Source organism: Trachypithecus francoisi, unplaced genomic scaffold, assembly GCF_009764315.1.
Source record: "Trachypithecus francoisi isolate TF-2019V2 unplaced genomic scaffold, Tfra_2.0 Lachesis_group0, whole genome shotgun sequence".
Lineage (NCBI taxonomy): Eukaryota > Metazoa > Chordata > Mammalia > Primates > Cercopithecidae > Trachypithecus > Trachypithecus francoisi.
This window is the reverse complement of record NW_022681453.1, coordinates 10,327,109-10,341,894: the sequence shown is the minus strand read 5'-3', so window position 1 is coordinate 10,341,894 and position 14,786 is coordinate 10,327,109. Positions and strand designations below refer to the sequence as shown.

Sequence of the window (14,786 nt, the reverse complement as noted above, 5' to 3'; positions counted from 1 at the left end):
ACAAGAAATCCTAGGATGCCTAGCACCACTCAGCCTGGATCAGAATTAATTAACAGCCAAAATCCAGTGACTTCTTCCTGCACTTTCCATATCTCTCAAACTCTGCTGCCAAGATCAGTTCCAGCATGTTGGAGAATATAATGTAAACCGTGGCACTACCCTCAAATTTGGCTCCTTTTCTGGCTTTCTGGGCAGGCCAGCCACCTTTAGAAGTGACCACATCTTTTTGATGTCTCATCAATCGGCAGTGAGATACTTGGTTGCTCAGTTCATATTTTCTCAGCACAGATCACTTTGGTCTGTGACTTAAAAGGTGGGCTCTGGCATATTATTCTTCATCTCTCTCCAGCCTGGACTTGCTTCTGGGCCTAGTCTCTCCTGGCTAGACAAAGATATTAGTGAAACAAACAAAAGCATTGCCCTTGAGCTGCCTTTTTCTCCTCAGCTCTGCTTATACTCCTCACCAAGTTGTTGAATTCCTCCTTGTCCCCTGTAACATTAGAGGTTGGGGTTGGAGAACTCTTTTTTCCATTGTGTGCAAAACTTCCAACTTTCTCCTTCAAAGTTAAGGGTGATAAGTAGAGCACTCCAAAACATTCTCGTAAGGATTTCATAGCTTAATCACTCAGAGATAAGTTTAAAGCTGAAAGAAAACTGTGTTAAAATTCCAGATCCCCCAGTTGCTTGTTATGTAGCTTTGTGACATCAGCCAAAATTGAGTTTCTCCATCTGCAAAACAAAGATTATAATAGCACCAACTTACAGAGCAGAGTCGTTGAAATGATGCAGGTAAAACCCTTAGATGAAGTCCTGACATGCAGTAAAAACTCAACAGGCAGTAGCTTTGAGTATCCTTTCCTTCACTAACTCCCCAGATGCCACACTGGGACTCTCATTTATGGGATCTGGGTGCTGACATTCAATGTGCATTTCCAGTTTGTGCCAAATTATATTGTAACTGATAATTAGATGTTGACATTTATGGTATCATATCAGCACCATTTTCTGGTTTTAAGATTTTTGTTATTTGGGGTTATTTTTCTTAATTTTGCTGAGCTTCAAAGAGGGCAGTGATTTTAAAATAGGCATTCTCTCCATCATCTTTCCCAGAAGTACCGCCAAATTATTTTTCTATTTTGAATACACTATTCTGAACCTTTTCTCTGAACATGAGTGCCAAATTTGCTTTTAATAAAACATACTAAAAACTACATGATACTAAAAAACTAGGTGTAAAGAAAAAAATGTAGAGTTTGTCACTTTATTTTATTTAAGATAGATGACCAAATTGATTTTTTAATTTTCTTTTTCCTTTTTAAATCTTGGAAATCCCACATAGGTCAAATCCCATGATTTAAACATTTTTTTTTTTCTTGACTTCCTGGCTGTAATGCAATGATTTGATTTCTGTTTAACTGATATTTCTTTTATCAATTCTCGCATTGCTTCTCATGTGACAAAATAAAACTCTGATTCTTTTGTCCGTTTTTGCAGAACAGGAAATAACCACTTGGCCCCGTTTCTGGTGGTTTTGCCTGTACCAGAATGTCCTAGAGAAATACAACCCATTACAAACCTCAGAATGTCAGGGGAAGATGGATGGCCTGGAATATTTTGAACAATATAAATTGAGTAGAGTATTGAATATCTTACATTTTAAGCTAAGCTCTATTTTCTGGAAAAAAAGGAAAATATGGCTAAAATATTTCATAGCGCAAATCAGACTTGATTCCTTCAAAATCATTCAAATAATTGTATGTGCTGATGAGAACAAGTTCTTTGCTTTTTAATGATGGTGTATATGAGTAATTCAGAGCCTTATTTCAAGATTACTGGTCAATCTATGCCTTTTACTGACATTAACCTTCCTGTAAAATGAGACCATTTAAGTTCACCTTTCAATTGACTGGCTGACATTATAAGTCACCTATTCTGACATTTAATCAAGTATAAACTGAAAGTCTTCTCTAGATCATGTTACCTAGTCTAGTAAAATTTGTTTGAAACAAGGCCCTTAATGCTGATCATCAAGCTCACACTGCCCTGGGTTCATGATTTCCTTAACTCATTGCTTTCTGAAATCTTTATTTGCTTCACTTTTCTTTGTTTCCATTTTTCCCCATCACTCTGTGCAGGAAAGGTGAGCGCTAACTCTATTGAGTGTGTTTGTTGCCATGGTGAAGAAAATAGTACAATTCCCCAGTTAATAGAGTATCAGGGTGAGGAAGATATTTCTTCCAAGCTCCCATGATTTTCATTTCATTACAGTGGAACTAAAGAGCACTGACAGGCCTGGTGAAGAAAAATCTGATGTTAGATGTAGTTCATAATGTCATGCTATTCACTCAGAATATATAGTACTTCCCTTGGAGAAATTATTTAAAATGCTTGCAATGGAGAAATGTTTGGAAAGGGACTTCATGTGGTCATTTACTTCCTAACTAAAAAAGAACTGGTATTCTATAGATTTCCATTTTGAGAACTGGACAGTAACAGAGTAATATTGCTGCAAAATCTCTTATTAATTCATGCTTTAAAAAATGATTTGTGGCTTTTCTAAAGGAAAATGTCTTCATTTAGCTGTCCCATCTAAACTTGGGTGTGGAAAGCATAAGGAACCTATCTTTCACAAGTACAAAGGGTAATGCATTTTTAGTAATGTATGTGGTTCTGAACAGAAAATCTTTTACTCTTATCCCTTCTCTCTCATTTCTTTCCATCTCTTCTACTTACTCCTCCTACTCACCCCAACCTCTCTTCACATGCACTTATAGATTCACAAGAGCCAAATGTGTCAGGAATGTTTACTAGAAGACAGAAGAAAGTAGCTAAGGTCCAACAGTGTAGCTGAATGTCTCCCATGAATTTTTTATTTGTTAGGTAATTCAAAACACCACAGCTGAACCTTGTGTAAGAGGTCATGTCAACTTCACAATCTTTCGTTAAAATGGAAGCAAATAGAAAGCTTTCTTAATTGCATTTTTTTCTACTTATCTAAGTCTAATTTACTATGATGAAATGTACTTTGTTGAGCATTCCATTGTTTCAATAAAGAAAGAAAATATAGAAAAATAATTGTTAAAAACATAGATTAAAGAAAAGTAAGAATATTTGAAAATAGCAAATTTCCAATTTCTAACTCCATTGTTAGGTTGCCAGGTCCTTTATGAACACTGAGATTGTTAGAACTGCAAATAAAGTAGAATAGAATGTTGAAGTGGCTTATGTTGAAGTCTGCCGATAGACAACACAAAGGTATGTTATGTTAGAAATTTTCTGTCTAAATATAGTTCAAATAATAAAAAAAAGAAAAAAAAGATGAATGTATTCAAGACTTTCTTTAGAGGAAAGAAACTTAGCTTTAATAATAGATAGTAGATATTTTGTCAAGAAGTTGTGTTGGAGTAGGTGCTATTGAGATGGATATGTGGGAAAGTGGAAGAAGTTAATAATTGTAGAGCACTCATGCTGTGTTATGCACCTTATACAATTTATCTTGTATAATCTTTGTTTATTGTCAGCCTGAGAAGGTGGGTAGCAATGCGCACATTTTCACAAATAAAGGGAGAAAAGAAATCTTTTTCTCAAGCTCCTAGAATAGAACACTTGAAGTCAGGTCCATAGAATGTCATACCTTGTTGTCTGCCCCCTGCTGATAAGGGATGCCAAAGTTTCCAGTATTTTGGAAAAAGGAGCATTGGAAGAGAAACTGTAGAGAGAGCAAATTCATAAATGTTGCCTGGTTAATTTTATTATCATTTCTCACAAAACAGATGTTTTGATGGTCACATTACCAGGGAATTTTGTGTTTTCAGCTGGATGTTGCAAGTCTTTGTGTGATCATCCTCCAAATCTCACAACATCCCTTCCATTTAATTATAATCTATTGATTGTATTATTCCATTTTACAGACAATGACAATATTTATTTGCATCCATTAAAAAACATAAATCTGAGCATTTTTAAAGATCACATCAAACTTGAGAGAAAGACTGTACCTCAACAGAGAGAAGAAATAGAAGACATGGACACTGCCTTTTAAGAACATAAAATCTAATTGTTAAGGCAGGTCAAACTAAGAAATATAAGTGCATTTGAGACTCATATAATTAAGCACAACACAAATATAGACTGATGGAAATTTCATTGCAGATAAGGCCCGAAGATCCAGACTGATGATAAGCCTAAAGCTGGTAGAGGACAATCACCACTGGATTCTACCACAGAAGGCTGTAAACACACCTGAAGATTTTTACTAAAGTTACAAAAGTAAGGGATTTTGGTAAATTTTGTTTCATAGGCAGTGTATTATCCAATTATAAGTAAGATGATATTTTTGTTTTCTTTTGAAGTTGTTAGATTCTGGGTAAAAATCACACTCTACAATAAATAGAAGCAATAGCTTATCATAGATTTAATATCCACCTTCTATAATAGAACATTTTTACAATAATTGATACTCTCATTCATTTATTCTTTTATTAAAATATATTTATTGCATGTCTACTATTTACTAGGCATTGAGTAGGGAACAAAGCATGCTGTTTTCATATTTTAATATTGAACATTATAGATCATAAGAGTCTAAAACAAGAAACAGAGTTTTCCAAAGTGATTTTCAAAGCACTAATTCTGCAAGATGCTCCCCATCCCTAAAGGGCACCATGGCCAAATCCATTTGGTAAACATTGCCATGACTGAGAAAGCCTATGGGAAAGAAGTCCCTCCGACTTCGTCAAACCCATGACACTTTTTTTTTTTTAAACCAAGGATTGATTAATATCCTGTTGCATGAAACATCCTAGGTGAGATATCAGCTCAGAGCAGGCCTATTTTGGGGTACTAATTCAGTAGGTCAAAGATGTGAGAACAAGAAGGCAGATGCCATGTTCTGGAAGAACTAGCAGAAGAGCAGAAAAATCTCTTTTCTTTCTTTCATTTTTTGAGACAGGGTTTTGCTCTGCTGCCCAAGCTGGAATGCAGTGATGTGATCTTGGCTCGCTGAAGCCTCTGCCTCCTGGGATCAAGTAATTCTCCTGCCTCAGCCTCCCAACTAGCTGGGACTATAAGAATGCGCCACCATGCCCTGTTAATTTTTGAATTTTTTTGTAGAGATGGGGTTTCACCATGTTTCCCAGGTTGGTCTTGAACTCCTGGGTTCAAGTGATCCTCCTCCCTCAGCCTCCTAAAGTGCTGGGATTGTAAGTGTGAGCCACCACTCCCAGCCCAGCAAAGTCTTTTAAGTATGTTACCACTCTGCCACTAAGAGATCAAGCATATAGTTATTTGGAGTAAAATAAACTATGGTGGAGGACATTGCTACATAGGCTCTAAAGTCATAGAAACTCCTTCCTTCCTTCCATCTTTCCCTCCCTCCCTCCTTTCCTTCCTTCCTTTCTTTCTTTTCTTCCTTCCCTTCCTCCCTCCCCTGGGAAAGATATATACCTATAGGGAGCTATAATCTAGTTACTTGTAATGAATTCTTTCCAAGAAGGTACATGAATAGTAAACTTTTTCAGATTTCCCATATCTGAATATGTCTTATTTTACTTTCACAATTGTAGGATAATTAGGCTGAGGATAGAATTCTAGATTCAAAGTAATGTTCCATCAAAGCATTGAATATATTGTTATATTTCTTTCTAGCATCTGGTGTTGGTAATGAGAAATCTGGAATTCTGATTTTTTTTTCTTTTGTTTGTTAATAATTTGTTTCTCTGAAAACTTTTAGAATTTTCTGGGCAACTTTATCTCCCTGTAGTTGTATCTATTTTACAGCTGGATTTTGTTTATTTTAATCTACTATCTTTCACCTTGATCAATATTGCCAGCATTTTGTGTTATTTACTATCCTAAAAACAAACAAACAAACAAACAAACATAGACTATCCTAAAAGCTAATAAACATGTAAAAGGATACTCAGCATCATTCAGAATTATAGAATGCAAATTCATTTAAAATGAGGCATTATTATACAGCTGTTAGACTGACAAAAATCTGGGTAATGTCAGGTGTTGACAGGAATGAGGAGAAACTAGTAACCTCAAGCCCTGCTGATGGTAGCGTAGGCTGGGGTGGCCCTTCTGGAGAGCAATTTCGCATTTGGCACTAAGTGTCCAGACTCAGCTTCCATGTACCCATCATCTAGCAATTCTACCTCTGGTATATCCCCCTCCCACCAGCACAACACTTTTTTTAAAGTTTATTTTTTGAGAGGGAGTCTTGTTCTGTTGCCCAGGCTGGAGTGCGGTGGCGCATCTAGGCTCATTGCAAGCTCTGCCTGTCGGGGAGAGAGAGAGAGAGAAAGACCACAGGGATTATGTGAGGATTTTCATTGCACTGATATTTGTGGAGGAGGAGAGTAACTTGAGGACATAGATTGACAAAATGTGGTGAACCCACATCCCACATTCACAGGGATATATATAAACAACGAAAAATACATTAAATGGAACAGAATCGTGGTTGTTAGAGTACAGAGATCTGGGAGTGAACAAAGGAGAAAGCATTAAATCAAACAAACAACGAAAGGTTTCATTTTTATTAATAAAATAAATAAATAAAATAAAATTTTTATTAATCCTTTCCTCTCTGTTCATTTCCCCACCTCTCTCTCATTTATTTATCTGTCTGTCTGTCTGTCTACCTACCTACCTACCTATCTAAGACAAAAAGATCTCCCTCTCCTCTACTTTCTAACTTCTAACCCTGCCTCTCTCTCTCTGTTTTTGTTTCTCCTTCTCAGATCACTATCATTCCAGGGAATCCAACTACCATGGTGAGTAGCACTACAGAGTCCCACACAGCAAAGAATTGAAACTTCTAAACAATACCCATGTAAGTAAGTTTAGAAATGGATTCTTAGTCAGCCTAACCTTAGGATAACTGTGGCCCCAGGCAATAGCTGGACTGGAATCTTATAGAGATTTTGCACCAAAACCACTTAGCTCATCTGCTACCCAATTCCAGGCCCAGAGATACCCTGAGATTTAAAAAAAAGTTTGAAGATTTAGGCTACGAAGTTTTGGATAATTTGTTACATGGCAGTTTATAAGTAATGCATCCAGGAAATCAACTCTTAGGTACATATCCCAGGAACACTTGTACAGGTGCCTGAGCATGTTCCCTGAAGCACTATTTATGGTACAAATAGATGGAGGCAAATAGATCTTCATCACTATCAGAATAAAATAAGTAAAATATGAAAAATGCAAATAACATAATAAAACCATGCCCAAACAGTTAAAGAAAATAGGAACTAATAGAAATCCTTGAGTTTGCAGGATAGTAGGTAAGAAAGCAAACAATTTGTTGAAATGTTGAGACACTATCACTATCTGCTTGTAAGATAACAAAACTAGCTACTCTCAGAGCCAATATGGCCAACTGGAGTTTATGCAGAATGAGCTTGCAGACATCACATGTTTTATACGAACTGACCCTGAATTTGCACATGAGACCCATGAAGAAGCATGAAAAAGTAACTGCACCCAGAAGGAACCTCCAGGCCTCTCCTTTCCTTCCACAAATTACCTATTAATTCTCAGACTCCACCCTCTAAATCTTTTCTAATACAATTATTGCCTTAAAGTCAGCAGGGGGAGACAAATTCGAGCTAGACTCCTGTCTTCTTGGTCGACTTGCAATAAAAAGCTTCTCTTTTCTCAAGAACCTGGTGTGATAATATTGGCTTTTAGTGCATTTGGGCAGCAAGCATCATTTACTTGCTAACAGTAATACTGTAATCAAACACTAGATGAAACGAACTAGATTGGACAGATGGATATTCAAAACACAATAAATTGTGCAAAAAAAGTTAAATAAATAATCATTTATAACAAAATACTTAAGAGATAAAACAAACTTAGAGAAAACGGACATTTAAGTTTATAAACAATTAGTTTATTATTTATTTTATAAGTAATCACAGATATACAAATACAAATATATTTCCTGATTATGAAAGAGAAGAACAAAAAAATATATAAGACTAAAATTGAGAAATGAATATGGGACACACAAAGACCTTTGATAATGCCTTCCCATGAACTGAGGAGTATCTAAACTCTCTTCTGTGTAACTGAGGTCCAGTAATACTTTAGCATAGTACATGAAGATGTGAACCAGTGTTACAAGCTCACTTATAAACATAAATTCAAAAAATTCTGAACAAAAAAATGAGCTGGGCATTAGAATAATAATTGCATAATAGTAAAGAATTGTTTATTCTGGCCGGGCGCGGTGGCTCAAGCCTGTAATCCCAGCACTTTGGGAGGCCGAGACGGGCGGATCACGAGGTCAGGAGATCGAGACCATCCTGGCTAACACGGTGAAACCCCGTCTCTACTAAAAAATACAAAAAACTAGCTGGGCGAGGTGGCGGGCGCCTGTAGTCCCAGCTACTCGGGAGGCTGAGGCAGGAGAATGGCGTGAACCCGGGAGGCGGAGCTTGCAGTGAGCTGAGATCCGGCCACTGCACTCCAGTCAGGGCGACAGAGCGAGACACTGCCTCAAAAAAAAAAAACAAAAACAAAAACAAAAAACAAAAACAAAAACAAACAGAAAAAAAAAGAATTGTTTATTCTAAGAATGCAAATCAGTGTTAGAAAATATGCTATTTTAATGTATTAACAGAGTAAAGAAAAATACAAGGTAACTAAATTTGATGCATTTGATAAAAGCAAATAATATTTATCTATCTTTCAATCAGTCTATCTAATAAGGTTTCATATATGGGGCTGGGCGTGGTGGCTCACGCCTGTAATCCCAGCACTTTGGGAGGCCAAGGCAGGTGGATCACGAGGTCAGGAGATCGAGACCATCCTGGCTAACACAGTGAAACCCTGTCTCTACTAAAAATACAAAAAAAATTTAGCTGGGCACGGTGGCTGACGTCTGTAATCTCAGCACTTTGGGAGGCCGAGGTGAGTGGATCTCCTGAGTTCAGGAGTGCAAGACCATCCTGGGCAACATGGTGAAACTCCGTCTCTACTAAAACACAAAAAATTAGCTGGGCGTGGTGGTGCATGCCTGTAGTCCCAGCTACTAGGGAGGCTGAGGCACGAGAATCGCTTGAGTGGAGGTTGGAGTAAGCTGAGATCATGCCACTGCACTCCAGCTTGGGCTGCAGAGTGAGATTCTGTCTCAAAAACAAAAACAAACAAAAAAGAATGGGATGATGTTTCATAATGGAATTTCATAGAGTACATTGAAAGAAAAAAGCAAATGTGTGAGGAAGAAAATATGCATAAGGATAGCCAAAGAAGTTTTAAAGACACAATTATAGTAAAGGAGTCTTCCCTAGGAGATACCTAGCATGCTATCAACTATAGTAGTAAAAACAGTACAGTTGTAGTGTAGAAATAGGCAAACAAAGATATAGAATAGAGGTTATACGAGTAGACCCAGATGTGATGGGTGCACCCAAATCTCAGAAATCACCACTAAAGAACTTATTCATATAACCAAACACCATGTGTTCCCTAAAAATGTATTGAAATAAAAAAAATGTATAATCTGTTCTTTTAAAAAAGAAGTAGACCGGTATGTAGATAAACTTTCACTTTATAATAAAGGCAATTTTCAATTGGTAGAAAAAAAGATAGCCTACAAATTGTTCAAGTTATTTTGAACAATTAGCTACCCACTTGGAAAAAATAATGTAATCTTCAGACCTTACATCATGCTCTACAATGAATTCTAGATTATTTTAATAGTTAATTATAACCAAAATTATAAAATGCATTTGTGAAAAAAGTGTTTAACTTTTATGTGGTAAAAACCTTTTTGTAAGAGATATGAAGCCCAGAAGATATAAAAAGGAAAAGGAATGGATTATTTTTATGTTCAGTTTTAAACTTAGTGTTGAAAAGTACAGACTTTGCAGCCAGAGTGTCTATTGTTTAGATTCTGGTTCCTCAACTTGGTTATGTGGCTTTGGGTAAGTTTGTGATTGCTCAATGTCTCAGACTTTTACCAGTACATACCTTGGATTTTTACCTGTAAATTAGAGATGGTAATAGTACCTTCCTCATAGGACCAGTGTTAAGCCATACATGAGTTAATATGTAAAGTACCTTAGAAAGTACCTGGCCCATATTAAATATTATATATATGTTTGCTACTATTAAAAAGATAAGTTGAGAAAAAGCTATTTACAATATACAGAATCCACATCCAGAATATGAGACAAACTCTAACAAGTCATTACAAAAATCCCAATAGAAAAATAGATAAAAGAAATGAACACACAATTTACAGAAGAAAAGATTATATGACCATACATACTTACACTAAAAATAAGAGAAATGCAATTTAAAAGCTTTCAAAATGACAGTTAAAAAGATTTATGTTATCGAGTGTTGCCAAAGATATGAAGACATGTTAGTAGGACTGTAACTTGCTGAAACATTTTGAAAGGCAACCTGGAAGTATCTGTAAAATATAAATAGCCTTTCATTATTTACAACAATTCTACTTTCAGGAATGTATTTCATGTAAACATGCTGACATGTGTACATAAAGGTTTTTTTTTTCAATATTATTTACAACAGAGAAAGAATTATAAATGACCTAAGTGTCTATCCCCATGGAGGGGATCCAATAAAGTATCTTTCATTCATTCAATAAAGACAATGCAACTTTTAGAATAAGATAGTCCTATACACATTCTTCAAGTTCTATTTCAAATGTAAAAATCCTGTTATGAATTATTATACCCTTATTTAAAAATAAATTTAATGTTAATGTTTATACATATGTAAATGTATAGAAAATTAACTGGGTGTCTAACTTCCCAAATGTAATACTACTAATAGCTAGAAATTGGAAGAGGAGTGTGGAGAGGGCTGCTAAATGTAGATAAGGGCATGGGAATTAAAGATTTTTTTAGAAGTGAAGTAGGATCGAGAAAGCACAAATAACAAGACATAGCTTCTTTTCTCAATAACAATATAATATAGAATGGGTGATAAAACAAATTATTAAAATGTATTTATTCAAAAAATCTATCTACACCCAGAGCTATACCTATCAATATAGAATTACCATGAAGATCAAATGAGAGAGTACATATAAAGGGCTTACCTGGCACCCTCTGTAAATATTTACAAAATATGTATATATACACACACACACTCACATATACAAAAATTTTATTGTAAAGAATGAAAAAAATGATGCTACTGGCAAAGGCTGACTTTTTTCTCCTGTGCATCAGTACAGTTCCATAGAACTCACCATCTGATATCCTCCTTGCTCATATGTTTATTTCTATACAATCTGTTTCTGTCCACTACAATGAAGCTCAACAACTGCTGGGAGTTATTTTGTTACATACTGTTTCCTCACTGCTTGAAATAAGGCTTGGCACACAGTTAGAACTCAGAAAAGTTTCCTTGAATCAGAATTCCTTTCTGCCAGTACTTATCTCATACTGATTAATGTATTTCTTGCTATGGTGAATGCTTGAGTGATAATGCCTAGCTACTTCCCAAGAAAATATTTCAAAACAGGAATTTTAGTTCTATGCTTTCACTAATATCTTAACTTGCTAAAAACATTTGATCAAATCCAACGGTTATCAAAAGCAAGCTTCATGAGCTGTTTTGCCAAAACAACAAATAAATGAGTATTTTGAATAGATGTAGACTTGCTCTTTCTGTGAAATATCTATCCAAATGGGAATGAGTAAAATGAAATGGTATTGATTCTCAGAATCCCAGAGCAGCATCTGGGCTTGCCAAGTGCAGGCAGGCATCATTGAAGAAAAGATGCTTTGCCTTCGATTTTCTAACATAAACTATCTAGAGTGACCAGAGGAAATATGAAAATACTAATGGGCAATGTTTGTTTAAATTAATGCCACAGCATTTTTCTTTTATCGTCTCTTGGAAAGAATTCTGTTGTCAAAGTAGGCTTTGTGCAGGGAAAAACAAATGTATGCTAAGCAAAAGGCTTCACAGTTTAATTTCCTCTTGCACAAAGTATGAAAATCTACTGTTGGTTGAATTCTAGACGACACTGTTGGTGGCTTGTGTGTCATAAGGTCTTTGGGATCAATGGCTGCAGATTGCAAAATCTTGGAAATTATAATTACAAAGCCAAGGCAGTTGAAGATAGCTTGAAGTGAATACCTGCTGTTTACCCCTTATTCTTTGGTCACGTTTATCTTTTACTTCTTCATTGGTAAGAACTCTTTATATATCTGAATATTAAGTCTTTGCTATTCATCTTCTAAATACTTTTTAGCAAACTTATTTTCTGCTTTCAAACTTATGTATGGTATGTTTATTTTTTATACAGAATGTTTCCATTTTTATGTAGATAACCCTGTAATTTTTTTATGTTGTTCTAGTTTCTGGTTTAATTTTCATGTTGAGAAAGAGCATTCCAAACCCAAAATAATTAAAGTGATTATCTGTATTCTCTTCTATTGCTTTTATGGCTTTGTTGCTAAAATTAAATATTTAATAAATCTATAATTTAGTGTACAGTGAGTACTGACCATTTAAAAAAATGGTTTTTCATTTCTCAATGTTTCTATTATTAAAGAACAAAATTTATATTATACCTTTTTGATTCATTAAATTGACATGTATACTTGAGTCTTTTTATTTTTATTTTATTATTTTATTTTTTTTTGAGATGGAGTTTCACTCTTGTCACCTAGGCTGGAGTACAGTGGTGTGGATCTTGGCTCACTGCAACCTCCACCTCCCAAGTTCAAGCGATTCTCCTGCCTCAGCTTCCCGAGTAGCTAGAATTACAGGTGCAGGCCACCACCCAGCTAATTTTTTTGTATTTTTCGTAAGGATGGGGTTTTGCCATGTTGGCCAGGCTGATCTCGATCTCCTGCCTCAGGTGACCTGCCCGCCTCGGCCTCCGAAAGTGCTGGAATTACAGGCCTGAGCCACCATGCCTGGCCCTTGAGTCTTTTTATGAACTGTTAGTTCATTTCTCGATCTTTTTGTCAAGCATATTATTTTAATATCTATTAGGGAAAATCTTTTATTTCTAGAATTATTCTAGCTGTTTTTACACATTTATTCTTCTAAATGGATTTTTAAAACATCCCTTTTTAAAAATAATTATATGACTACATTCTTATTGTAAACATTTAAAACAAAATATAGAATGACATATGATAATCTCCTCTTCTTACTTCCCTATTCTACTTTTCTTCCCAGAAGTAATAATGGCTAATACTTTTCAGTGTATGTTTCTAGAACATTTTCTATTCATTTACTTAAACATTTATGCTTATGTACATTTTAACATCAATGGAAAGCATACAATAATTATTGCTTTGGGCTTTTTAACTTTTGTATTTCTGATAGATCTATGTCAGTATATAGCATTTTTCCTCATTGTTTTAGCAAGATACACATATACATATATTTATGAAGATACAAATGCACATATATTTGTTGACCCCTGAGTGATACGATAAACACACACACCACACACACACACACACACACACACACATTTTGCCATAACACACAAGGCTCTTCATAATGGAATCACCATTGGAATCATAATGAAATCACATTGTATGAGTATCTTTTTTTCTGCATTTCTTTTAGATTCTTAGAAGTGGAATTGTTAAGACATGGGATATGAGCATTTGATAAACTATTAAATTGCCTTCCAAAAAGGCTTGCAACATTTACTCTTCTGTAAAAAATACACAGGAATCCCTATTTTTCCACTCGTGTACCAGTTTTTTAAAATCATTATCTAATGTATGACTTCTATTTTGAATTTTTATAGAGGAGAATCAATAGATTAGTTGCTTCAGAAACTATTATGACGTACAAAAGCAACTAATGTAAAACATAAAATAGAATTCCTATACTCCAAATTACTAGGGGTGAGGTATACCTTAGCAAACACAGATAATGTAACAAAATTAGAGCATAAAGAAACATTTCAGTGCCATAAGAAGGAAAAGCAAAAAACCATTAACATAAAAATAAGACCAAATATTTTCCTCATCTTAGTAAGTGTGAATGGGACACCTACCTAATAAAAAAGGAAAATAAAGCACATCAAAACAAACAAATAAAAAGCAACACACACATTTAGTGAGGCAGAAAGGCTAAAGAAATCACAAAGTTATATCTGACAAAAATAAAATTGAATTCAAGGTGAAAAGTATTAACATTCAGAGATCTTTTTCTTGCAATAAGCACTACATGTTACACAATGTATAAAACTTCATCATCAACCTTTTGCAACAAACAAATGTAGAACTAAAATGTATAAAGTAAAATACATTGGCAATCCAAATGTGTAATAGTAATTGGAGACTTTAGCACCTTTTTCTGAGTTCTTCACAGATTAAGTATATAAAAAATCAAAATTAATTTAGAGGCAATCCAAAAATATCAGTGAGATTTTATATATATAAAATATATACATATAAAACATAATATGTATTAGTGTATATTATATATAATTATATAATATATGAGATTATATGTATCTATGTAGATAAATTGTATTTATTATTTGTAAAGCAGATATTGTTGGTTGTACATCCACCCAGCAATAATTCACTCTTCTTTCTGGTTAACAGAATGCCAATGTGGGCATTTTTGCTAACAGCAGTGCATGAACTATGATGGATCTAAGTTGATGATAACAATCTGATTCTTACTTGTTAGTAATTGTTGGGTGTGTGAGATCAAAGGGAAAACACTTTTGGGCCTTCTAGAAAATATTTTTATCCCTGATATGAGACTTGTGAGAACACTTCTTTTTCCCTTCTTGCTTTTGGACA

The 14,786-nt window shown here is 34.9% G+C and overlaps 1 long non-coding RNA gene across 2 annotated transcripts in view; it reads left to right on the top strand.

Annotated features, from left to right (window-relative positions):
- The first annotated feature begins 1,366 nt into the window (after positions 1-1,366).
- LOC117079740 overlaps positions 1,367-14,786 on the top strand; it is a 76,183-nt gene continuing 62,763 nt past the window's right edge. For both annotated transcript variants that reach the window (XR_004435586.1, XR_004435592.1), the window contains exons 1-2: positions 1,367-4,269; positions 6,747-6,838. This is a non-coding gene — a long non-coding RNA (uncharacterized LOC117079740). The remainder of the gene's footprint in view (positions 4,270-6,746; positions 6,839-14,786) is intronic.